The sequence below is a fragment of the Sus scrofa genome, chromosome 13, assembly GCF_054392235.1.
Source record: "Sus scrofa isolate SSC_HxYL_T2T_F1_AM1 chromosome 13, Sscrofa_HxYL_maternal_Yorkshire_Landrace_v2.0, whole genome shotgun sequence".
Taxonomy (NCBI): Eukaryota; Metazoa; Chordata; class Mammalia; order Artiodactyla; family Suidae; genus Sus; species Sus scrofa.
In genome coordinates this window covers 55,681,922-55,708,879 of record NC_139395.1, presented here as the reverse complement: position 1 = coordinate 55,708,879, position 26,958 = coordinate 55,681,922, and the positions used below count along the sequence as shown (strand labels likewise).

The window sequence follows — 26,958 nt, the reverse complement described above, 5'->3', positions numbered from 1 at the left end:
TTGTGGTTGCCAAGGCAGGGGGAGGGAATGGGTTGGTTGGGGTGCTTGGGGTTAATAGATACAAACTCTTGCCCTTGGAATGGATTAGCAATGAGATCCTGCTGTGTGGCACTGTGACTATGTCTAGTCACTTGTGATGGAGCATGATAATGTGTGAAAATAGAATGTGTATATGTATGTGAAAAAAAAAAAAAGACACATGCACCCACATGTTCACTGCAGCTCTATTTACAATAGCCAAGACATGGAAACAACACAAATGTCCATTGACAGATGAATGGATTAAGAAGATCTGATATATATTCACAATGGAATACTACTCAGCCATGAATATAACAAAATATTGCCATTTGTAGCAACATGGATGGAACTAGAGACTCTCATACTGAGTGAAGTCAGAAAGAGAAAGACAAATACCATATTATATCACTTATATCTAGAATCTAATATGTTGCACAAATTAACCTTTCCACAGAGAAGAAAATCAAGGACTTGGAGAATAGACTTGTGGTTGCCAAGGGGGCAGGGGGAGGGAGTGGGATGGACTGAGAATTTGGGGTTAATAGAGGCAACTATTGCCTTTGGAATGGATAAGCAATGAGATCCTGCTGTGTAGCACTGGGAACTATATCTAGTCCCTTATGATGGAGCATGATAATGTGTGAAAATAGAATGTGTACATGTTATGTGTAACTAGGTCACTATCCTGTACAGTAGAAAATTGACAGAACACTGTAAACCAGCAATAATGAAAAAAATTAAAATTATTATATTAGAAATAAATAAATAAACATCTTGTTAAAAAAATAAAAAGGCTTGGAGTTCCTGTCGTGGCTCAGAGGTTAATGAATCCAACTAGGAACCATGAGGTGGTGGGTTCAATCCCTGGCCTTGCTCAGTGGGTTAAGGATCCGGCATTGCCATGAGCTGTGGTGTAGTTTGCAGATGCGGCTCAGATCCCCCGTTGCCGTGGCTCTGGAGTAGGCCAGCAGCTACAGCTCCAATTAGACCCCTAGCCTGGGAACATCCATGTGCCGCGGGAAGCGGCCCTAGAAAAGGCAATAAGACAAAAAATAAATAAATAATAAAATAAAAATAAAAAAGGCAAAATTCAACTCTTGGCTATTTGGAAGAAACATAATTTCTATATAAAGACGCACCTCCTGAAAGTAAAAGTTTATACATATTCTCCAGTATAAAAGTTATAAATTCAAACAAAAATACTTAAAAACACAAAAATATTCAATGTAAAATCCATAGAGAATAGCTTTATAGCAGGTAATTAAGGAAAAGGTAAAGATATTCTGTGTTCTGCCCATTTTTGAGACACAAAACTGATACAACAAAGGCTATATTCTCTTTCCCAAAACTCCAAGAGTTGCTGCTCTGAAAACTGAATACTGAGGTGGAAGTTCTAGTCCCAGTGACATACTTAGCATAACATTCTGAATTTTCCTGATTTTACATGTATATGCAATATATGTATACATATACATACATTTATACTTTCAAACACACTCATATGTATGTGTATGTATACATATGATTTCCCACATACACAAAGCATATTAACAAATTATGCAGTATGGACCAGAGCTAATTTTGACTCACAGAAAGTGCTTAAGCTTGAGTAAATAATAGATGATCTTTAAGACAAAACTCTAAGTAGGAAGAGCTTCTTTCCACCTTTCCACCGAAGGAGTATACAATCTCCTCTCCAACAGCCACAGAATAAAAAGGACATACCACACTAGCATACTAATCTTGGAGATGGAGTACAGCAATAACAACAAAAAGTAACAATGCAAATTTGAAGTGCCCAGGGAAGGACCCAGAGCTGGAGTGAACCTTAGAACAATCTGCAGAGCATACCTGGGAGGAGCAAAGCCATACACAGACCACAGCTGATGAAATCTCAGGACTTAATGGCCATACTTTGAATAAGAATAGATAATAGTATTCAGCTATAGAGGTCCGGAGGCATGAAATAGGCAACACAATGGACCTAGTAGAAAAAGAAAATAAAGAAGAGTATACTGCAATAAAACATTTATTTAGCCACAGTTGTTAGGGCTATCATCCGTTACCTTAGCAAGGAAGAATTCATCGATGATATTAGAATTCATTTGTATACTCAATTTCATATATTATCAGAGTGTGGATTCCAATATGTTCAACAAACAGCCGTTCTTGTTAAAGAAAAGTAGCTGAATTGCATGGACCTCTATTCTTTCTCTCTAGACTGTATTACATTCATACATATTGATGTATTATATTTCATACATACCTGACAAAAGACAATGAGGGAGAAGAGGGATGGTGAGGGAGAACTAAACCTTAAGAATATAAATAACCATGTCCAAAAATGTCCAAAGCTTTATGACATAACTGGTAACCAATAGGGAAAAAAAGCTTGGCCAGGCTATCAACAAAATGTGAAACCAAATTACATCACAATTCTTCAGATGTTATATACACATTACCGAAGTCACATTTTATCCCCTTACGGTTTAGGATTACACCTTTCAACTCTGAATTACATAAATTAGTACCTATAACACTGCTTTCCAATAGATAAAGAGTCATTCAGAGAACAGAGAACAATGATGCTATTGTTGAGGGACTCTGGATTTAAAAGTCTATAGGGAAGCATCAAGGTGACACAGAGACATGTTTAAAGGGACAGTGTAAAATAGCAGGTGGTCACTTGCCCCCAAAATCTTCATGGAACAGATCCATTTTGACATAGGAAAAGGCTTTGTTACAAACTAATAGCAGGCATGAAAATACTTTTAGAAAAAAATAGGAGAAGATAAAAATCAGGAAGTCAACCTTCCCAAGACAGAAGACTTAATCAGAGTTCAGCTGCTTTTCCCCAAAACTGACTCGAACTTATTAATGTCTTGAATCTGAACACTGGCATTTGGAAATTTCAGAAAAGCTTATCAATTTTTAGTACTTGTGCTTGAGGCCAGAAATGGTACAAGAACAAAAATAGAGCAGGTGTGCTTTATATGGATATACTTCCACCAATTCAAAATGAACCTAAAGTAAAAACTACTTATCGGAATCCTGAATCATTTCCTGTGTTGGGACCAACACTTCCCATTTACATTTCTAAAAGCATTTACATACTCATCCTAGTGTGGTGGGAAGAAGTGTGCACCTAATCCAAGAAGAACCTGTGCTGAATTTTTTTTTTTTTAGGCAAGAAATAGATTAAGATAAGACATTTGTGAGAGATGCAAGCCATCAGGCAAGGAGGCTCTGCCCTGTGCTCAATTTTGAAACTTTGTTGTTATTAAGGAAAATTGGAACTGCTAAAGCTCATGCTATTCTTAAAAATATTTTAAATGTTATCAAAATAATCATGCATAAAACTTAAAATAGGACAAAATGTACCTGGGAAGTTTTAATTTGAAGATTACTGTTATTTTTTTCATTTAAAAATGATGTTTTTATTAAAGTATAGTTGATTTACAATGTTGTGCCAATTTCTGCTGTACAGCAAAGTGACTCAGTCATACATATACATTCCCTTTCTTACATTATTTTTATTTTTTCATTGTGCTCTTAAAAGTTATACTTGAGACACATAGTTGAAAGAATCAAATAACACTATGGGGGTGGGAGGAGAGTTGCTTATGAAAAATAGCAGTTCCGTGGGCCCCTCTCCCCTGATTCTTCCTTTTCTAAAAGCTGCAATGTGCATTTTTTAGGTATTATTTTTAAATTTGCCTCCATATCTCTAAATAACAGGTTTGTATTATTTTTATTCTTCCATTTGTAATGTCCCCATGAAAGATACAGACTTAGCATCTTTTCCTACTCCTGCTCCCACCACACACTCTTACCTTTGTCCCTTTGCTCACCACTAATACAGATAAACAGGGAAAATCAATAATCAGTTTTGATATTATGACTATAAGTAACATCCACACATGAGGTATGAAGTGAACTATATTCCTTTTCTGATATCTTTTTGTTTTCTCTGGAGCTATTAATTGTATTACTATGTAATCATTTGTTTAAGCCTTCTATATTTTTATCACTAATTCAAGCAGACAAAAGATATTTTAAACAAACTGACAAATGATCTTATATATCAGACAAGGGGAAAAGGAAAACAACCAAATAGAAAAATGTACAGAAGTAAGTGAGCAGATTCCACCCTGGCAAAACACAGGCAGTTTATTGTCATTTTTCAGAGAGGGTAAAACAGGGTTTTTAGATAAGGGGCCACCAGGGACAGTTGCAAATATGATGGAGAACCATACCGAAAAGAGAGGAATTCATTGAATGTATATATATTGTACATTGAGACCTAATTGAAATGGTCTCAGAGAAATTTGATTAGAGTGTCAAATAACTAATGTTTGTATTTTTTACCTGAAGTCAGCTAGGATAAAGGATGAGACTGGGACCATGCATGGAGCAGGGAAGGGCAGGACACAGGCTTAGATGAGAAAATTCCAGCCTGCCACACTCACACATAAGGGAAACTGCCTATCCTAACATTAAGGTAGATTGAAGGTGCGGCCAAACTCTTCCTGTATCCTCACTCCCAGAAAACCAAAGATTCTCCCAGAATTAACAGGAAATTGTTCTGGGGTAGAATTGCATAGAATGTGGAAGAAATAATGTCTTCCCCTCGCCTAAATGCACATGCTAAATGGCCACGCAAAATGGAAATTTCAGTGTTGTTGGAAGACATGTCATCCAAACCAGCTAAGTTTCTGGGAATCACATGAGCAGGGACCACACTGACATACTACAGGCAATGAAGAATAAATTATCACCTCTGACTCCATCCAGGTTCAAACTCATAGCCAAATGTCTGGTCAGCCAGTTTGGCTCCTGACTAAACAATAAATGGGGTCTTATTACCCAGAAAAAGTAGATAACAGACCACCAATTTCTTCTCTCTGATGACCATAAAATTACCACGAAAGGCAAAAGATAGTGCTTTTTAATTCATATTGGAATTTGGATTTTTGAATAAAAACTTAATGACGGTGTTCTTTTTTTCTTGTATCACTGAATGATATTGTTACACAGATTAACTGGAGATGCACAATAAATGCAATGTAAATATAAAATTGCAACTTTTAAAAATAACATTTTTTAAATCTTAGGTTTATAGAAAAACTGAGCAAAAAGTACAGAGAATTTTCACACATATCCTCTATCCACAAGCCCCTATTCTCTACACAGTTTCCCTACTGTTAACATCTTGTCTTTTTGTCATACATATGTTGCAATTGATGAGCCAATATTGACATATTCTTTTTTTTTTTTTTTTTTTTTTTTTTTTTTGCTTTTTTGCCTTTTCTAGGGCCACTAACGCGGCATGTGGAGGTTCCCAGGCTAGGAGTCTAATCGGAGCTGTTGCAACCAGCCTATACCAGAGCCACAGCAACATGGGATCCGAGCCGAGTCTGCAACCTATACCACAGCTCGATCCTTAACCCACTGAGAAAGGCCAGGGATCAAACCCGCAACCTCATGGTTCCTAGTCAGATTCATTAACCACTGCACCATAATGGGAACTCCCATGATACATTATTTCTAACTAAATTCAAAAGTTTACATTAGGGTTCATTATTTATTACTTCACTCTATGGGTTTTGATAAATATAGGACACATTGTCCACCATTATGGTATCTTAGAGTTTCACCACCCTAAAAATTCCCTGTGCTCCACCTATTTATCCTTCCCTTCCTGCCTCCCCCTGAACTACTAGTAACCACTGATGTTTTTACTATATCTATAGTTTTGTCTTTGGGTCCAGAACTTTATTTCTTTAGTGTTCCCTCTGAGAAAAAGTTGGCCTTATTTTCCTTTTTAGTGGTGCTCCAGGGATGCCTGACATAGAAGACAACTGATTCCTGAATACTAAAGCCCCAGGATGGTGGAACCAATTTTTCTCCAAAGGGAGAAAATGAAACTATGAATTTGGGACTAACTTAGAAATTTAAATACACATTTTTGTAAGACAATCTATATAACAGAAAATCAAAGCTAGTAAACAGGAAAAAAAAAAAAAAGTAGCCCAAAAATGGGGAAAAAAATTCATTAATGAACTATCATTTTAAGTGATGTTTTAAAAGTGGGTAAATCAGCCATAGAAACATGAATTCCTTATTACTGAAAGAAAATGAAATGATTGTTCTATCACTAAAGGCCTGTAGGCCTTTGTCATCTTGCTCTAGCCCCCTCTTCATAGGAAACAATACAGTACACAGTCTCAGTACCCAAATTTAGCTTCTAGAAGATGATTCTATTTGTGGGACAGAAGAATTCAAATTTGGGCTGGTTTATCTAGTTAAAAGACAGAAAGGATATTTTCAAAACGTTTTGGTGGTGGTGACAAGGGAAGGCCTCTTTTTGAATTGAAACCTGAATGATAAGGAAGCTCACATGTGCTGATCCAGGAAAGTGTTCCTAGCTGAAGGGAATTATCAGTTATGATAAAATACTGATTATATTCCATGTGCTATACATTATATCCTTGTGACATTTATTTGACACCTAATAGTTTGTACCTCTTAATCTCCTTTACCTGTTTTGTCCCTTCCCACTCCTCTCTCCTCTGGTAACCACTAGATTAATCTCTGCATCTATGAGTCTATTTCTGTCTAGTCATATTGTATGTTTTATTTTTAGATTCCACATATGACTGAAAACATAGAGTATTTGTCTTTCTCTGACTTATTCCACTAAGCATAATACCCTCCAAGTCTATCTATATTGTCAAATATCGTCACAAGTGGCAAAATTCTATTATTTTTTCTGGCTGAATAATATTCCATTATATATATACACTATACATTACATAGTATATATATTACATATATATATTATATATTACACAGTGTGTATATATATATTACATATATTGTATATATTATATATTACACAGTATATATATATGTATTTTATATATATATAATACTTATAATCTTCTTTATCCATTCATCTGCTCATGAACGACACTTGGGTTGCTCGCATATCTTGGCTATTGTAAACAAAGCCACTATGAACACTGGGGTTCATATATTTTTAAATTAGTGTTTTGTTTTCTTCAGATAAATACCCAGAATTGCTGGGTTGTGTGGTAGGTGCTATTTTTTAACTTTTGGGTAGCTGTCATCCTGTATTCCATAGTGGCTATACCAATTTACATTCCCACCAACAGTGTACAAATGTTACCTTTCCTCCACCTCCTCACCAAAACTTGGTATTTCTTTCCTTTTTGAAAATAACCATTCTAACTACTGTGAGGTTATTTCCTATGATTAGTGATGCTGAGCATCTATTAATGTGCCTGTTGGCCATTTGTATGCGTTCTTTGAAAAAAGGCCAATCTTGATAAAAAAGAACAAACCTGAAGGAGGCACACTCCCCAACTTCAGACTGTGCTACAAAGCTATAGTAATCTAAACAGTATGTACTAGCACAAAAACAGACACATAGATCAATGGAACAGAGTAGAAAGCCCAGAAATAAACACACACACACATATGATTAACACTGTGACAAAGGAGACAAGAATATATAATGGGAAAAGATCGTCTCTTCAATAAGCAGTTCTGGAAAACAGGACAGTTACTTGTGAAAAATGAAATTAGAACATTTTCTCATATCATATAAAAAAATAAATTCAAAATTGATTATATTCTTTAATGTAAGACCTGAAATCATACAACTCCTAAGAGAAAACATAGGCAGTATGCTCTTTGGCATAGTCATAGCAATATTTTTTTTGTATCTGTCTTCCCAGGTAAGAGAAACAAAAGCAAAAATAAACGAACAGAACCAATTCAAACTTAAAAGCTTTTGTACAGCGAAGGAAATCATGAACAAAATGAAATGCCAACCTACTGAATGAGAGAACACATTTGGAAAAATATGTCCAATAAGGAGTAATTATCCAAAATATATTCAAAACTCATAAAACTCTATATCCAAAAACCAAACAATCTAACTTTAAAAGCAGACAGAGGACCTGTAAGCATCTTTTTTTTTTAAAAGAATTACAAATATCTTTACCTAAAAGTTCCTACTTTCACTGCTGGCTGGATTTCCACTGTTGGATGGTTAAAACTCAGTACTGTAATTAATCCTTTTTATACTACCATTAACAAATTAAAAAGGAAAAGGCACTTGCTTCTTGAGATGCATCAGGACAGTAGCCTGACCATTTCTCAGATCAATATTTATATTCCCATGAGGCCAAGGGCAAGATTTCTTTTTTATCTTTAAAAGTTTATTTTTCTGCTATTAATGTGGAGGATGCATGGAAAGCAAGTTTATAGGCTAAGTTAAATTGTGAAAAGAAAGATATGATGAGAAATAATGTACTTGGATTCAGATGAATCATTCCAGCTCTGGGACTAATATACAGCAAATTGAGCTCAGTCCAAAAAAAAATGTAAATAAAATGAGTTTAGTAGCAAGTAATAGGATGTGGAAATACACTTTAAATGGAACAATGCTTTAGGTTAACAGTTAGGAAGCTGTTTTAAGAATTTAGGCCTTATCAGACACAACTTAGAATAGATTTACAAGGAGATCCTGCTGAGTAGCATTGAGAACTTTGTCTAGATACTCATGTTGCAACAGAACAAAGGGTGGGGAAAAAAATGTAATTGTAATGTATACATGTAAGGATAACTTGATCCCCTTGCTGTACAGTGGGAAAATAAAAAAATTTAAAAAAAAAGAATTTAGGCAGAAAAATTCTCATAGAATCCACTAGTCTATACAATAGACAGGGCGAAGCCAAACATATATGGTAGATAAGGTGATGACTACATTGCTAGGGGCTTATTGGTAAAATTTTAAAAATGATGATATTGACCATTTTTTGATATGATGAAGGGAATTATAAATATCATTCAGTAGGGATTTGCCTACCTTCCCACAAACATTTTCGGACATCATCAGAAAATTAAGTGCATGAGTGAGTAAGACAAGACAAATGTGAGTCTTGACTCTACCTTCATTAGCTTTTGTGGAGGGAATGCATCAACTTCTCTAAGGTTTCTAATCAAGTAAAACAGTTAATCAGAATTACCTTACAGAGAGTTTAAAAATAAATAAGATGGTATACATAAGAAGTTTGTGCTATGTAAAGCATTATAAAAAGAAAATAATATTGATAATAATAGAAGTTAAAATAAAATGAAAAGGTAATATCCTACAAAAAGCATTATGATATCACTTATAGAGATCATACAAATACATGTGTTTATAAATACATCAAGATAATATTAGTACCACTAGTAGTGACTCACAAGGCTGTCTGTGATGTTAAAGTGAAAAAAGCAAATTGTATACAGCATGATTTTATTTCAGTAGCAACAAACAATAAATCTGTGCTTGTATACTTGAATATATTTGTAAAAAGAAGGTAATGGAATGGGTCATCAGGCTATCAGGGGTGTGAGAGAGGTGTTCAATTTTTGTATAATTTCATATATATACCTGTACACACACATAACTTTGTATGATTTACATTCTTAACCACAAGTCCATATTATATCTGAAATTTGAGGAACAAAAGGATTTTAAAAAAACATTACTAATATAAACACCTGAGAGTAGTATTAATAATATCCAAAAAAAGTCACCCAAGCGTGCAGGAGCATCCAAACTTACAACATTATATATCCTGTTAGAACTGTTCTAGCGGATTTTCCGGCATAATTCAAGTCACCCTTGGACTATCAACCCAAACCAAAAAAGTGAGGCATTGCCCACCAAAATCATCCCCATAATGCCAAAGTAGAGTATCCTGTGGGGTCGGAGTCTAATCTGAGGGTCCAGAAGTTGTAGGGCATCTGAAATTCCAATGCAGCGACTCAGAGGAGGAGGGAGAAGGAGAAGTTATTAAGGACTACAGAGCATAACATGTCGCTCTTTAAGTTCGGGAGCTTCTGGGCTGCCTAAGAGCTCGTCCTACCTGAATGGGATAGTGGAGTCATTATATTGTATTGATATATTTAGTTTCGAGCCATTTCTGTTATATTTTCCACCTATAGTTAGGAGGGGGAAATTAGTGGCTATGTCTTCTGTTCCTTTTCAGTTCCCTTACAAAAGGCTCTGAAAGTACAAAGACTCTGTAAAGGAATTTTGACTGGTTATAAGCTTATACTTACAGTTAAAGTTTCCATATCAGAGAAATCCTAATGATAATCAATACATGAGCCTTAAAGAAACCTGTTGCACTCTGCTTCTCTTTGCAATCCTTCGTTTTTTCATGATGGCCCTATTCTGTGGAGAGGAATTGCGATGTACAATGTTTCGCAAAGTAGATGTTTATGTGACAAGTTAAAGGAGTTGGGAATATTTAGGAGGGGAGTGAAAATCTTTGTAAGCGAAGATTTTTGGTGACTTCTCCTAACTGTTCATGTTTTCCCCAGGTGTTTGGAGCCGTCCACCAGGCCCACCCCTGCTCGTGGAGAGAGCCTTCCCACAGAAGCAGTGTTCATACAACACTGTTAAGTAGAGAGTAAAATGTTGTCGCTTCTTTAAAAAAGTGTTCATTCCCTCCAGAAACACTTCTTTGAACTTACAGACCTCTTTATTCTCACCGAGGAGTCCTAAGATACCTTACTTTAGTGGAAATTTCAGGGTGAAACTTAGGTAGGCCCTTGGTTTTTCCAGCTGACCCTGTCACATCTTCAAAAAAGCATCTCAAACCATCAAGGCACAGCTCTAAAGAGGCAAAAGGCTTTGAAACTGATAGTCTTCTGTTTAAATTGAGAGATGAGCTGGTTTAGAGAGGAGTACTTTTTAATCTATTTAAACGAATGATACAGAAAGGAGGGGGTGTTACACAAATGAGGACTGCTCCTTGTGAAGAGCATTGCTCCAACTGTGCAGTAGGAGGGGGTCAACATGAAACACTCTGGCCCCTCCACAGAAAGACAGGAGACCAACAATGGATCCCTGGAAATGAAAAGTTGTCTGTGGGCTGAACAGAATACACTGGACTCTGTTCTGGCAATATTTACCAGGCCTTGTAGGCCTGGGGTCCTCAGGATGAAGAACCTGGAGACACTCAAACACATTTAATGCCAGTTTTTCCTTCACCTTCAAGGTATGAGGACAGCACCAGAAATTCACAGGATTATACTCAGAAAACCTAAAAGTTAAATGAAGGGAAAATTTTAAAAGGGAGTAATTCTCCAAAGGTGGGCAAAAAAGGAGAAATTAAATTAAGGTGGTAGCGGAGCTCCAAATTCAATGAGTTGAGTAGTTCTAAATCTAACTATATTTCTCAGCACCATCCAGTACTGGAAAGGCTGGCTCCCCAAGGGCCTTCTGCTTTGTTGTTGATGAGATAGTAAGGAAGATTAGTACCATTTCACAAACTTAGGGGCAGGTAAAAGAAGTTCTGAGAGAGAAAAAGTTGGAAGCAAACAAAAAATTTTAACAAAAATTGAAATGTGGGCAGATACTTAAAGTGTGGTCATCTTTTTTTATTAATTTGTTTTACAAAAATCTGCTAAGAAAATTAAATGTAAAGATTTCTAAATCTCAAAGAATAGACTTTTACAGAAAATTCAAAGGAGCATAAGAAGAATTTAAGATTTGTCAAAAGATGATGAAATCCAACTAGACGAGTTCAGAGAGGTGACAAGTTCAAATGCTGAAGCAGTAATGAGCTTGAAATGATGCCAGGAGATGAAAGAGATTCTTTGTTACTTTGGGGGAAAAAACAACCATTTTTCTTGGTACATAATATGTAGAATCTTTCATAGAGTTTACAAAGGAAAAAGTTCTTCAGTTCATGGAGTGAAAGTTTGATATAAAGCCTCACTGGTTGTCTCTTTGAAAAGCAACAATTATATCTAGTGTAATTAAGATAATTACAAGAAAAATGGTACAAATTCTTAGCCATAATGTACTTTTAAAATGCCATTCTCAGGAAAAATCTATAAAATTAGGAATTCATGAGTACATATTTCAGCAATTGAGACAATCAACTTTTATCTTATGAATGTTAGTTTTAACACAGTAAGACGTTAAGGTTTCTACAGAATCACCAGTGTATTTTTCAGTGATGGACCAGACTTGGAAGAATTAAAACTTGAATCCAGCTCAGTGTCTGGTTTATCCTTTTATATGAAAATGAGTCATTCATAACTCCACTGAAAGTCTGTAGTAAGAGGGATCCTGAAGGTTGGGCGGAGTGTATGAAAGCTAAAGTTGTAACTTTTTGTCATTAAGTTAACAATGCTATATCAGTGCACCTATAATTTTAAGTGAGTCTTTCAGACTCACAAATAGCAGCTTCTACAATTAAAGAAGTTTTCTTCCCATCTATGGAGTAAAAGTATGTGTCACTGTTACATTAAAATTTTATTTTATACACATGACAAAAAAACTGGGAAAAGACAAGTGCCCAAGCCATTTTTTATTGATTGTATGGATAACCTGATTGTCTTTGCCTCACTAAGTTTCTTTGCTAGATTGAAAGTGTGATTGCCTTGTGTGAACCAAGAAGGCATTTTTTAGTAAAGAAGTGTTTCTGGTGAAGTGGCTCTGAGAGGCTTACCACGAAATAAATCAAGTTTGAAGGACAAGTTCAAGTTCTGTGACAGATCCAGGTTCTGTCTCCTCTACATTCTTTTTTATTTTTTCCTTCTCAGCCTCCCTCTTGGTGGAAGGAGTCCTTTTTGACACAATTATATCAATTGTGTGCTATGAGAGACTAGTTTTGTTTTTTTGTTTGTTGTTTGTTTGTTTTTTGTCTTTTGTCTTTTTAGAGCAACACCCATGGCATATGGAGGTTCCCAGGCTAGGGGTCTAACTGGAGCTGTAGCTTCCGGCCTAGCCACAGCCACAGCAATGCCAGATCCAAGCTGCATCTTCAACCTACCCCACAGCTCACAGCAACGCAGGACCCTCAACCCACTGAGCGAGGCCAGGGATCAAACCTGCAACTTCATGGTTCCTAGTCGCATTTGTTTCCGCTGCGCCACGACAGGAACTCCAAAAAACTAGTTTTGTATAGTAGATTTCACACCAAAGAATCTGAAAAGTTTAAGCCAAACCTCATGGAAAGCTGTGAGGTATCACCAACTCTGATTCCCCATTGCCTTCCAGAATAGACCCAGGAACAGTGGTTTCCACACCTTTGACCACAGCGGGTGGGTAGAGGAGTGAAAGGAGAATGGAAGAAATAAGAATATATAAGGGAGAAAAGGGCTAAAGTTTGACTCAGGCTGAAAGAGCACAATGAGAATAGCATTTTAAAAAATGTTTGTATTGTACTCTGGACTCTGAGATTGTCTGCAGTCAGCTCCTAGTAAGATTATATTTTCCCCCTGGCAATGGACTGTACATGCATGCCTCTTCATAGGGTTACATGTAGAATCTGAAATAAACTGCAAAATGTTTGGAAAATAAAATCTTATATTTTACACACAGTAGTATTCTTGCTTCATTGCAATGTGGACTTTCAGAATACTATTATTATATTATTATTTGCTTTTTAGGGCCACACTTGCAGCAGATGGAGGTTCCCAGGCTAGGAGTTGAATTGGAGCTGTAGCTACCGGCCTACTCCACAGCCACAGCAACACAGGATCTAAGCCATGTCTGGGACCTACACCACAGCTCACAGCAACATGGATCCTTAACCACTAAAGGAAACTGGGTCCCCAAGTATCTATATATTAAGAATAAGCTCAAATAGATAGGCTAAAATGATAGAAGAAGTAATCAAAGTTATAAGACCAAATGAAGTCAGCTATAAGATACTGATTTTCCTTTTTTCTCTGTACTGTAGGAGATGTGTATAGAAAGGGACTCTTTATGAAGCATTTCTGTGACTTGAGAATGCTTTTATGCACACTGCATTATGACTGTATTGTGCATTATGCTGTGTTAGCCATTCTTACAGCATGATTCATAAAATAAGGAGAAAGTGGATTCTTCTGAATACTAATACTTGTAACATTTTCAATCATATGGAAAGAAAGAGGGAAATGACACACACTGATAATCTTATTATTTGATCCTCAAACAAGCACAGGTTATCTCACTAAGTGGCCGGCCTCAAACAAGCCCAGGTGATTTCCTATATCTCACTAAGTGCCCAGGTATGTTAGGAACTTAAGGAGGAATATTATTCTTTCATCCCTCTGACCCAGCACAGTCATCTTGAATGATACCAAGATGAAAGAAATTTCCTGACCCACAGGATATTACAATTCAGCTGAACAGGCTGCTCCTGTAGGCTAGAGTAATGGCATTTTACACCAGGCTTCTACATAGCAGAGATACCTTGTAGACACCTCTTCCTTCAGGTATTAGAAAAAGTGCCACTTCCTCAGAAAGACACCCCTGATGTGAGTAAGGCTTCCACACACTCAATAAATAAATGCATTACTGTCTCTTACCATACCCTTTTTTATCATACTTATAACACAGTGTGACTAGATACTTACTTCTCTGTTTACATAGCAGAAAATCCAATAGATATCTCTTGAAAGAGAGAATGTAATCAAATGGTAGCTCCTTGAGGTCCTCCCCACCAGGCAAGAAAACCCTCCAGGCTTGGCTGTTGCCTTCAAAGAGCCCCCCTCTTACTTCCTGTCTCTCAGCCCCACCAGGAAAACTTCACCTGAAGCTGTCATCTGGGACAACCCCACTACCAAGGAGAAACTTTCATAAAAACCTAAATGTCATCATTCTTCTGAGAATCTAGGAACTGGATAAACAAGCAGCTCTACTGGGTAAAGTATATGAACAGACAGTTCACACCAGAGGAAAAAAAATAATAAATGAACATGGATATACGTACAACATCAAGAGACACGAAATAAAAGCTAATAAAAGCATACCTGATCCTCTATTTCAACCTACAAAAAAAGGATTGAAAAAAAAATGGAGTTTCCATTGTGGCTCGTGTCTAAAATCCTGACTACTGACTAGTATTCATGAGGATGTGGGTTCGATCCCTGGCCTTGGCCAGTGGGTTAAGGATCCAGCATTGCTGTGAGCTGTGATACATAGCATATGCAGCTCAGATCTGGTGTTGCTGTGGCTGTGGTGTAGGGTGGCAGCTGCAGCTCCAATTCAACCCCTAGCCTGGGAACTTCCATATGCTGTGGGTGCAGCCGTAAAAAGAAAATAAGTAAATTAAATAAATAAATAATACAACTAGTGCTAATGGATTTGAGTTTGAGGTGAAACAGGTACACTCATCCATTAAAAACTATCCTTACCCTTTTGGAAAAGATAACATGGAAGGAGAGTAATGATGATGTTATTACCTTCGACCTATTCCCTTGAATTAATACTAAAGAGATAATTCAAAAGAAATTTAACAATAAACACAAAAACATTACTTCAGTATTTTGTATAATTGTAAACCAAAATGTCCAATACTTAAGGAATGGTTACAGTACAAAAAAGTAATGCAAAGTTAGCAAACATTAAAACTTCTGCACATGAAATGAACACCAGGGAAAGGAATGTTTAGTATAAGCAAACTACAAAATAATACATGTATCACACATTCATTCATTCAAGAGCTATTTATTGAACACCTACGGTATAAAAGACACTCTTCTAAGAGCTGAGATTTTAACCATTAACAAAACTAACTTCCTTTACTGAGCTTTTACTCTAGTTGGTAGGGATAGACAACACACCTCTAAGAAATAAAACTGATGGTGATTTTCCACCCATGACAAGAGCTCATTACAGTCAACCTCCAAATATATGTCTGTAAGCAAATATAGAGTAAAATAATTTTTTTCCTAAAAGACTCTTTTAAAATTTTAATATGTGTTATCCAAGTTACACACGTCTAAATCACTGACAAAATAAATGTTAAGTGTATCTATCTCAAGAAGGCACAAACTCAAGGAAATTCTATTTCTCAAAAAAAAAAAAAAAAAAAAAAAAGATGACAAGGATGAAATTAACTCTAGCAAGCACACTTGACTTCACTGTTGGGGTCCAATCTATCTCTTCTCTTTTAATCTAAGTTATAATTTTATCTTGTTTAAATAAAATCAGATTTTTCTTTTAACAGAACTGAAATCCCTAAAAACTATATGCAACATAAGACAATCATTTCATCCACATGACATGTTTAGCTGCTTTGGGTCTGTCACCCCAATGGAAGGTAAGTCCCATGGCCAAGGCCTGGAACGTCTCATTTGCCACCATACCCCCAGCACCAAGCACAGAACCTGGCAAAAACCATAGCATCATTCTGGACTCTCTTTCTCTTACAACCCACATGATCTGGGCTGTACCTGAAAAATACCTCCAGAATTCAGCTACTTTCCTCTACATTTTTGTTGAAACACAATTCTCCACAGATCTTTTACAATTCTTCCCATCTCACAAAGAAAGACACTGATGATTTTGTTCTGGACTATTTTTTCAAGGTTTGTGTAGCAAACAGCCTTGAAGATAGCTATAACGTCCCCTCTGAAACAGAAGACAGGTTTGTTTGCCTCCCAGTATAATAATGTTGCCCCACAAAAGAAAGCAAAGGTTAGGCAAGTTTGCTTATAGTCCATCATAAAAGATTGAGGTTTCCTATGTTTGGGGTCCCACTGTATGCAGAGTATTATCCACTTGGGCTACTTTGCATCCCCCAAGAGACTAGGGTGAAGTATTGCAGTGTCTACAACATGCTTTCAAGGGTTCATAAAACATACACATATGTGTATACATATGTATGTAAATACGGAGAGAGGTAACAAAAGTGACAAAATATTACAACTGGTGAAATGTAGTGAAGGCAGATAGATGTTTATATTACTATCACTTTGAACTGGGGGAAGAAACAAAAGTGAGGTTCATACTTACTGCCAGCATGCAAGACACCTGCTAACTTGATGGCTTACAATAAAGTACTAGGATAAAATCTCAGATCTTCACAGTTCCCAGCAGTGCTCCACTCCTATCCTGGCACAACTGACCAGCATCTTTCCCTCCAGTAGCCTCCTAACCCAAATCCTGCCTCCACCCTGGTTCCCCTACAGGTTTTTCTGCCCATAGAAGCCAGAGTAATCCATTCAGACGAAGTCAGATAAAGCAACTCCTCTGCTTAAAACCTTCCAGCAGTCTCCTGCCTTAAAAAGGTCTCTGTAAATCTCTGGCTCCCTGATATCTTCCTTTATCTCATTTTGTCCCACTCGCCCCACTGTAACATGAGCTCCAGCTGTGGAACATTTTTGGCTCAAGACCTTAATGCTTACTATTCCTTCTGTCTTTAATGCACTCTGATAGAGCTGGATTAATCCCTCAACTCCTTCAGGCCTCTGCTCAAACACTTCTTTCTCAGCCTGGCCTACCTTCATTATCCTATTCGAATTCCTTCCTATTATCCTATTGCAACTCCTTCCTCCTTATTCCACATCCTTACACCCTGTCTCTGCTTTATTTTACCCTAATGAACTTTTGAGCTTCTAATATACCATTTTTCATTTTCTTGCTATTATTTATATCTTCTCACACTGGAACGTAAGCTCCAGGAGGACAAGGTCTTTTTTTTTTTTTTTTTTGCTCATTTCAGTATCCCTAATCTAGAACAATTTCCAGTACATAGCCAGTATTTAATAAATTCTTGTTAAATGACTGAGAATGAACTTCTAATCAAGCCAAATTCAATCTCGTATTAGCTACATCACTTTGGACAAGTTGCATAGCTCTCTATGACCTAGTTTCCCTCCCATAAAATAGAATTACCTTCTTCGTATGATTGTTGAGTAAATTGGACAAGATACACATGAAAAGCAACTACCAGGTATTTAATTAATGACATTTCTCCTTAATAGGATCTCAATAAAATTTGTGTTAATTGCACAGTATACATTTTAGCATCACTAGGGAAAACTTGATATATCTTATGTATTGCTATGCATACATTTTCATCTTTATATCCTCAGAATATAGCCCAATTTCTAGAAAACATTAGTCATTCAATAAGGGTATGCTTGTTTGTTTTGCTTTCTCTTATTCTAAAGATAATATCTACCATCCCATTAAAGAAAATTTGGAAAATACAGAGAAGAAACAAATTGCCTATTTTCCTATCATAGTAACAGGACTGTCATCACTATTTTATTACATTTTCTTTCAGAATTTTTTCCTATGACAATTTTTTTTGAAATTATAATGTGCATACATTTTATATCATGTTTTTAACTTATTTTTTGATATAAATATTTTCCATATAGCTATGTTTTCTTTCCAGCCATTAGTTTTTGATAATTGCATCATTTTGTCAAGTAAAAGTATTATATTTTACTTGGGCATTTTCTCATTATTGGATATTTAGATAATTTCTAACTGTTCACTTCAATAAACTTTAAAAGATTAAAAAAGAAAGGAAAGAATTACCTTTTTCTCTCACTCTCCTCTAAACTAAAGTATGTTTGACCCTTTTGGTAAAAAAGGAACTGAATTCCTCCACTGTGCGTTTGCAAGAGAACACTTCTGAATAATTCATGGGTACATAAAGATGGAAAGGATTTACATCATCTAGCTGATTATTAACATAATACAGCCAAATGAAACATTATCCTAAGAAGTCATTTAATTGCAGCTGTGAAATGAGACTTTGAACATTTTAGAAAGAAGTCATATTTGAGATGTAAATAAATACATTTCAAAATTATTTTAAGGCATTGCCCAATGCAAATTCTCTGCTGTAAATGGTGGTTACTTATTTTTTTTTCCCCCCATAAAAATGGAAAATCAGTCTACCCAATTTACCAAGTTAGTGAACAACCTAGAGAATCATGTAGTAAACTTCTAAAATATCTGTAAACAAAAGGTAATATAAAATCCCCTATATTTATCAATATAAATGTTAGTACTTTTTATTTTCACTTTTTACTTAGGTCCATGAGAAGTGACTCAAATGGAAATATGAAAACTATGTGCTAATTACTTTAATCACTGATAATGTTTGATTATATCATTCCATTAGAAAGGTATACTTCTTATATCAAAAATAGAAAGGATAAAGAGAGATGAAAAAATAAAAACATTTATTTTGTATAGGACCGGGCAAAGTAAAAAGAAAATGGGAGTATGGAACATTGCTAGCAGACTCTTTATAGATTGTTAAACGTACATATGATTCAAAACTTCTGAACATCCGAATCTTTTTTTTTTCTTCATTCCCCTCTCCCTTAGCCCCTGTTTCAATCTATGTTCAGCTGTGCTCTACATCTAATTGTGTCCTGATTGTATAGTTGCATGCTAAATTTCCTTTTGCAATTCTCCCATTTTCAAATCCATTTCCTGTATTCAGGGTCTTCCTATTCTTGGTTTATTTCCTCATTTTGGATAAAATACATCCTCCAGTCATCTCCTAAGAAGGTAAATGTTTTGAGTACATATGTACCTGAAAAATGGCTTTATTCTACATTTATCCTACTTGATTAATCTCTTAATAGGTTAAGAGGCTAAGCATATACTTTTAAAATTTCAAAGATATTCCTCCAATATGTTCAGCATCAAATCTTAGATTTGACAATCAATGCAATTTAGACTTAAGGATGAAGGTAGAGGGCCTAAGAGAATATATATGGCTGTGAGATTTCCGAGATTAGAGTGGAGATGAGAGATGGTGCTGAAAGTCTTGCTGTTCAGTAAATGCGCTCACTTAACAATCCCTGTTTGTCTTGGTGCCTCTATCTACTCTGCTTAATGTCACTGACTTCAAGTCTCCTTCAGTTTAAAGCCTCTAGAGAATAAACCTATTCCTCCTGAAATGCAGAAGGTGAGGGTCCAACCACTTACATGTCCTCACTTTTTATCCCTTCATGTACGTGTCCCTCACCTTTTACAACACTTAGTTCCAAGAGCTGAGCCTCCAAAGGGTGTTTAGGGTGAATCACCATACTTCCAGTCCACTCAGTCCCACCTCCTTGTCTGCTTTCTCTCTTTTAAAAATTTTTCATCACTCCCATCTCCTCTCTGTGCTCCCTATCCTTGTGAAAGAAAAACTTTTGTTTTATTCCTCTACTGTCTTTTTCTAAAAAAAGCATTTAACTGAGAGAGCCTTGTTACTCTTCAAGTGATGGTACATGTCACTTCCTTTCTGAGGCCTCCCTGACTCCAGACTCCTCTGGTCCACTGTTCTATTCCTCTTTCTCAGTCCTCAGAGTGCTGACAACAGATCCTTAGTATTCTTTGTTGATCTCTTCTAAAAATATTGCTCTTATCCTCTGTATCATAAGTTGGAGCACTTGATCACATTTCATCTTGGTCTGCCTTTATTTCATTCATCAGTACGTACCTCATTGCATGGACAAAGATTAATATTTTTTTATGCAGCCCTACAATGCCCAAAATATGCAATCCCAGACTTCAGTGCACCTAAGTGTTACCTGGAGAACTTGTTTAAAATGAAGATCCCCAGACTTCACCTCAGGGAAATTTGAGTATGACTAGGACACCATTCTGGGATCTAGACATCCTACATGCAACACCCATGTGATTCTGATACAGATAGTTTTGAATCAAACTGTGAGATATTATTGTCTAAGGACACTCCTGAGAACTTGTTCAAGGAAAAAAAAAATGAGGAGTTCCTGTTATGGCTCAGCAGTAATGAACCCGAATAGTATCCATGAGGATGAAGGTTTGATCCCTGGCCTTGCTCAGTTAAGGATCTAAGATTTCTGTGAACTGTGATGTAGGCTGCAGACATGGCTTAGATCCTCTATTGTTGTGGCTGTGGTGTAGGCTGGCAGCTGCAGCTTCAATTCGACCCCTAGCATGGGAACTTCCATATGCCTCAGGTGCGGCCCTAAAAAAAAATGAGAAAAGAATTGATTACACTGGTTGATTGGTTGTTGTTGTTCCCCATTTTATCTTTTAAAGGTTGGAATTCTGGCTTCCCTTAATATGTTACCGTGAATCTGACACTCATAAACTTATCTGTCTTTTCTTTAGATTTGTCATAGTTTTACTTTCCCTTGGTACCTCTTAGGATTACAAATTCCATAAGTTTATAGTCAGTCATAAAAGGATAGTTCTACATTATTTTGTTGTCTTGATTTATTTTCTACAAGATTCACAGATATTCTAGTTACAAAATGATTGGATTTGACAAATGTATTAGTCAGCTCAGGCTGCCATAATAAAACACTGTAGACTAGTTGGCTTAAACAATAGAAATTTATTTTCTCACAGCTCTGGAAGCTAGAATTTCAAAGTCATGGTACAAGTATGATTGGGTTCTGAGGAGGATCCTCTTCCAAGTTTGCAGATTTCTTAGCTTGCTGCCTTCTCACTGTGTGCTTGCATGAACTTTCCTTGGCATGTGTATGTGGAGAGACACAGAGAGAGATCTCTTCTTCATTTTCTAAAGACACCAATCCTGTCAGATTAGGACCTTACCCTTATGACCTTCCCAAAGCTCTATTTTCAAATACACTCACATTGGAGTTTAAAGTTTCAATGAATGAATTTGGAGGGGAAGGGGTGGCAGGGGGACCAATTCAGTGCAGAGCAGCAAACTACACACAATATTTAGGTACAACTATAGCTACATTTAAACATATGCACCCAGGACTTGACACAGTACCTTGAAGGCAACAGGTACTCAATAAGAATTTGTTTGATGAGTAAAACACAAACATCTAGAAAACAAAGCTACAAAACAGCTAAGAAAAGTTTATCTGATATGCTCTGCTTTACTTCAAGTCAGTGTATGAAAATGTTGAAATATGCTAACTGATATATTTGATTTACAAAATAACTCACTAAGACTACCTTTGGCCATATATAGCATTTAAAAATTTCATTTATACCTGTTATCTTTCTGAGAAGTAAACTGAAGTACATGTATAAATGGATAACAAGTTCAGATAAAGTTAATAGAAGAACAAGTAATCAGACTGAGAATATGGATGGTTTATCTACAAAGGTTACATAAGGATGTGTTTGTCAATAGTCTAGAGAAGGCAGAGGTGGAGATTTAAGCTTTGGAAATTAAATGCCTCCACATTTCATGGGCCAAAGTCAAGTCCCGTTACCATATCTGACTGTAAGGGTGGAGGGAGTACAATTCCCCTTGTACAAGGAAAAGTAAACTGGTCAATGAACAGTAAGTAATAAAGCCTGTCACAATGACTATAAGAGCTTTTTCAATGCAAAACCAACTGTATTCTCCAACTATTTTTGGAAGCATTGTATTTTTGCTAATTTGAGTGTTAGCTTCAATTCCTGACCACCATATAGAAAATGAAAGCCAGAGATGGATTTGATTTATACAGCAGCTGAAAGATGTGCAGCAATTTCTTTCCCACACCTCTCTTTGGCATCTGAGTGGATCTGAAGAGACAATTTTGGTCTTTGAGGCTTCAGAATTGATTGAAAGTGAAATAATTAGGATCTCTTGCCTTGCCTGAAAAAGCCAGAACCTGAAAGGCACCCTCAGGGATGAGTAGCATTTACGCACAACATGCTCCAGAGATGAGAAATGCTGGCTCTTACAAACCTGCTGAAACCCTCCCTCAACAGTTTTCTTGTCCCTGCCTCCTCAGAGAGCAGAGTACTGAGTTCAGTGAACCGAGACAGAAACTTAATCCCACTGTCTGGCATGCCACTCACAGCTAAGAGACCCCCATCTTTCTCAGGACAGCATTCCCAGGGCTCACAAAGCTGGAAAACCTTTTTCTCTTAAGGGGGAGCGGTGACATAGGAAAAGCAATATTCCCTTCACAATGAGCCCTACTTCTGAGACCCCCCCAATTCTGAGGTGGGAGCCAAAACTTTCAATACTTCATTATCAGACTCAGAAATTCACTGGCGTTGCCTCAGAAACAATCAACTGCTACTAACAACTCTTAAGATTCTAGGTTCTCTGCAACACCACCAGCAGATACTGAAAGAGTGCTTAAGCAACACAATTTCTAAATGAATAGCTTCAAATTATTGGGGATGGGGGCAGTACAGAGTAAAAGGAAAGAAAAGTGACCTAAATGTATCTATTTGTGACAGGAACGAAATCTAAAGCCATTTTATTTAGCTTGATTAGAGGAAGGGCCTTGGCAGTAGTCTAGACAGAAGACATTATTCATAACCTAATCTGACCACAGGATGACAATGGACAGGATTCAACTATGTATGAACAATATTGAATCTTTTTGCAACATAGGCCAGTGAGTATTTCACTATAGTACACCCTCTCTAACCAGTCTCCATTCAAGCAAAGTGCTGGATTAACCAACTACGTGCAGCGTCACTGTGAAACATCTCAATTGATACTATAGCACACTAAAGCCTTACAGCTGTTACGCTATTCTTTTGGACATTCATGTACTTTTTAAATTCCCACTAGCTGAATTGTATATTTACCAAGCATTAAATGTATCTGTCCTCAAACTTGCTAATATTTGTTGCACCTGTTGTTTTAATTATATTTAACTGCATATCATGTTCAGATGAAAAAGAAGAGTTCCTTCTTCTGCAAAAACCAGCCTAAATGCCTTGGAAAGATTCAAATAAAAGTGAATTATAAGAGAGAAATGTAAAGAATTAGAGGAAAAAATAAATAAATTTAGAATAATGTTATTAATATAAGTAAATTTTAATTAATAATTTTATTATTTAAATAATGAATTATCTATTTAATATATTTTATACATATTAATATAATAAATAATGATTTTATTTTATTTTTTAGGGCCACACCTGTGGCATATGGAAGGTCCCAGGCCATGGGTCAAATCAGAAGTAAAGCTCCCGGCCTCAGTTCATGGCAATGCCGGATCCTTGACCCACTGAGCAGGGCCAGGGATCAAAACCGCATGCTCATGGATACTATTCGGATTCGTTTCTGCTGCACCACAATGGGAACTCCCCCAATTGGCTATTTCTAACCTAAGGAGAAGCATTTGTTCCTACATCAAAATATTTTTAATTATACATACTAAAGAACTTTATGCAAACATTAAATTCTTAAGGTTTATAAAGTAATATTTTTCGGTTTTAATTTTTTCCATTTTTTTGTTAGAAAAATGTTGAAATTTATAGAAAAAACAAATTGAGAGTACTATAAGCACCTGCATATATTCACAAAGTTCCACCTATCTTAATATTTTACCAGATTTTTACATCTGTCTCCATGCATATATATATATACACACGTGTATGTTTTTTGAACCATTTGAAAATAAGCTGCAAATACTGCAACACTTCACCCCTAAACACTCCAGCCAGAATTTCCTGAGAGTATGGATATTCTCCTACATAACCAAAATACTACTATCATATTTAAACAATTGATAATAATTCAATAATATCATCTAATATACTGCCCTTATTTAAATATTCCCCAAAGCCTCCTAAATGTCTTCTATAGCACTTTTCCCACATTCAAAGTCTAATCAAGTTTTATACATTGCATTTGCTTGTTATGTCTTAGTAGTCTCTTAGAATTTAGAATAGCTTTTTTTATTGTCTTTTTTTCAAGACATTGACTTTTTATGAAGAGTCCACGACACTTGTCCTATTAACTACCTCATATTATGGAGATGTCTGATTATTTTCTCATTACCAGATTCAAGTTGAAACTTTTTTATCCCAAGAACACTGGAAAGTAATATGTACTTACTGCATCATATCAGATTGCAAAAGTATTGTCATTGGTAGCAGTACCTTTATCAGGAATAATAAATTTGATCACTTGCTGAAGGTACACTTTTTCTTTTTGTAATTAGAAGTTGACTTGTGAGAAGAAACCATATTATTGCATGAATATACTATTTCCCAACAATCTTTCATCTAATAGTTAAAGCATCTATTAAAGATCCTTGCCTAACTCAAGTATTGCATAGTTTTAAGAGAATTTCCTAATTCTACAATTCCTTCTACTTGTATTAACTCATCTTTTTGCCTCTCTCTCCCAAAAAAGACACTTCCTCTCGATTTTCCCTTCTTGTTTTACATTTATCTCTTTTTAAGTACATTATGGACTCAGAAATTTCTTTAATTTACTGTAAGCCATTACTTTCATCATTTTTTGATGCTCAATATCCCAAATTTGGACAATGAAGAACATTCCCATAAGCTCATATGTCTTCTTCTTCTTTTTTTTTTTGTTTTTTTTTTTGTTTGTTTGTTTGTTTTTTTGTCTTTTTGTGTTTTCTAGGGCCGCACCTGCGGCATATGGAGGTTCCCAGGCTAGGGGTCTAATCCAAGCTGTAGCCTCCAGCCTACACCACAGCCACAGCAACTCAGGATCCGAGCCACATCAGTGACCTACACCACAGTTCATGGCAATGCCGAATCCTTAACCCACTGAGAGAGTCCAGGAACGAAACCCGAAACCTCATGGTTCCTAGTCGGATTCGTTAACCACTAAGTCACGACGGGAACTCCTTCTGTGTCTTTTTGAAATGTCACAATTAGTCGTTGAACACTTTAATTTTTAGCACTAGATTTATTTATTTATTTATTTATTTATTTATTTATTTATTTATTTTGGATTTTCTCTGAACCAGACCTAGAATCAGACATCTTTTGAGTAGAGAACAATATTTAAAAACCATGATCTGGACACTAGATGTGCTTATTGCTACAAGGCGTCTTGCTTCTAGTCTAATAATTCATTAATATTATTGAATATCTGGGCAATGTTCAAATCTCTGTAAGTGTAAAATTTCTACAAATGTCTCCCTCTTTTTCTCTTTCTGCCTGTCCCTCTTTTCCTTATAGTTCTCATGTTAGAAGCAGTATTCAAATAAGGCAAATATATTGCAATTGGATGATATATGGCCTCATTTGTCTCTCTTTTTTTTTTCTTTCAATTTATTTGTTCAAGTGTTTTTTTCCCCCCTGTGGAGTATCCCACAAAATGGATTTTGCTAATTATACACCCAAGGTGTAATTCAGCATGTTTGTCTTCCTCTAGCATTTCCTGTAAATTGGCTGTTAGATCTAGAGGTTTTTTGGTTTCTTGGCAAGGATATCTCATAAGCAATGTAAGGTACTTCATTACACAGCACCTAGATGATTCTTAATATGGGATGTCAGAAACCAATGAAGACCGTTACTGAAATCCATTATAAAAAACAGTGATACTCTATTTATACTATCTTCATTTATTAGCTGGAATACTTGTAAATACACATTTCCCCTCATCACATTTGGTTACCCAGGTACATATTTTGAATTGGAAAATAAGTATAAATGCTTGGTACTTTAACAGTTACTTTTTCCAGAATGATGAGTCGATAACCTAGAATTCTCCAAAAGTAATCAGTGATTTCTTTGCTATCATATGACTTCATGGATTTAAATCAATTTGATATGCTTCAAATCACTGCATATTTTTTTCAAATGATGTTGAAAGTGTTCCCTATTTTGTCCAAAAAGAATTGATTCAAGATGATTCCTCCACCCTTTTATCACTAGTGTCTCTGATAATTACTTTCTGGTATGACAAGATTCAGGCTTACCTTGTAAATTTTTATTTATTTATTTATTTATTTACTTATTTATTTATTTTTGTCTCTTTTTTTTTTTGCCATTTCTTGGGCCACTCCCGCGGCACATGGAGTTTCCCAGGCTAGGGGTCCATCGGAGCTGTAGCTGCCAGCCTATCCAGAGCCACAGCAACGCAGGATCCAAGCTGCGTCTGCGACCTACACCACAGCTCACAGCAACGCCGGATCGTCAACCCACTGAGCAGGGGCAGGGATCGAACCTGCAACCTCATGGTTCCTAGTTGGATTTGTTAACCACTGTGCCACGACAGGAACTCTGTACCTTGTAAATTTTTAAATAACGTAAACTTCTTAAAATGATATAAGACAGAGTTCCTGTTGTGGCTCAGCAGAAGTGAATCTGACTAGTAGCCATGAGGATGTGGGTTCGATCACTGGCCTTGCTTGGTGGGTTAAGGATCCAGCATTGCTGTGAGCTGTGGTGTAGATTGAAGACACAGCTCA

At 36.2% G+C, this 26,958-nt stretch overlaps 1 long non-coding RNA gene across 4 annotated transcripts in view; it reads right to left on the bottom strand.

Annotated features, from left to right (window-relative positions):
* LOC102158698 (uncharacterized) overlaps positions 1-26,958 on the bottom strand; it is a 192,496-nt gene that overhangs the window by 89,235 nt on the left and 76,303 nt on the right. The window contains exon 3 of one of the 4 annotated variants that reach the window (XR_014823433.1): positions 1,873-2,005. The exons of the other annotated variants lie outside the window; for them this stretch is intronic. This is a non-coding gene — a long non-coding RNA (uncharacterized LOC102158698). The remainder of the gene's footprint in view (positions 1-1,872; positions 2,006-26,958) is intronic. 4 annotated transcript variants of the gene reach the window in all.